The following is a 769-nucleotide window of genomic DNA, read 5'->3' as shown; positions in this document are numbered from 1 at the left end:
CCTTAGAGTTGCATTATTAATATGTACACTGTGTAATTCTTTAGTTTGGGTGATGGATCTCATTAATAGCAACCTGCAGGATCTGAGAGAGGAGTCAGTCTGCAGTCATAGTTCAGTGAAAAGTCATGTTTACTGTACTTAGCTATGCTTATGCCCACGTATACAGATAACAGTGTGTGACACAGTTTAAGTCTATTAGAGATCACAGAACAACTCCACATGGTTTGATATGTGTGTTATAACCTACGTATGAGTCTAAACTTCCATTACATGTTAGCTACTTATGACGTAACAGTACAAAATATCACATTGAACTGTATTGCACATGTCAACCAATGATATTTTGGCAAATTAAATCATCTTAAATCTAGTTTTAAATATCTCATTTTTCTCATTTTGAGATTGTTGTGACATTATTTGACTCAATTGTTTGACTCATTCAGATGTTTTAAATGGTCCTAAGTCATTCTAGTCTTATCCCATTGGCAAAAATAGCTTATTCCAAGAAATAATGCAGATAGTTTGGGGTTTTTTTTTTATGAAAAGCTAAATCTCAAGTATCTGTATCGTAGATATCCTAACTATATTTTAGATTTCACTTGCCAAGATATGTTTTGCATCAAATTAACATGTGGCTGGCATATTAACATGGGACTAACATATTAGCACGTGGCTAGAGCATTAGATCAGGACACTATAAAGCTCAAATGTTTTAACATATTAGCAAAAACAGTGTGTGGAATACCTCTGGGATTCGGGGGGTCTCATG

Source organism: Pygocentrus nattereri, chromosome 13, assembly GCF_015220715.1.
Source record: "Pygocentrus nattereri isolate fPygNat1 chromosome 13, fPygNat1.pri, whole genome shotgun sequence".
In the NCBI taxonomy this organism is placed as follows: Eukaryota; Metazoa; Chordata; class Actinopteri; order Characiformes; family Serrasalmidae; genus Pygocentrus; species Pygocentrus nattereri.
Note: the sequence above shows the minus strand (reverse complement) of the source record.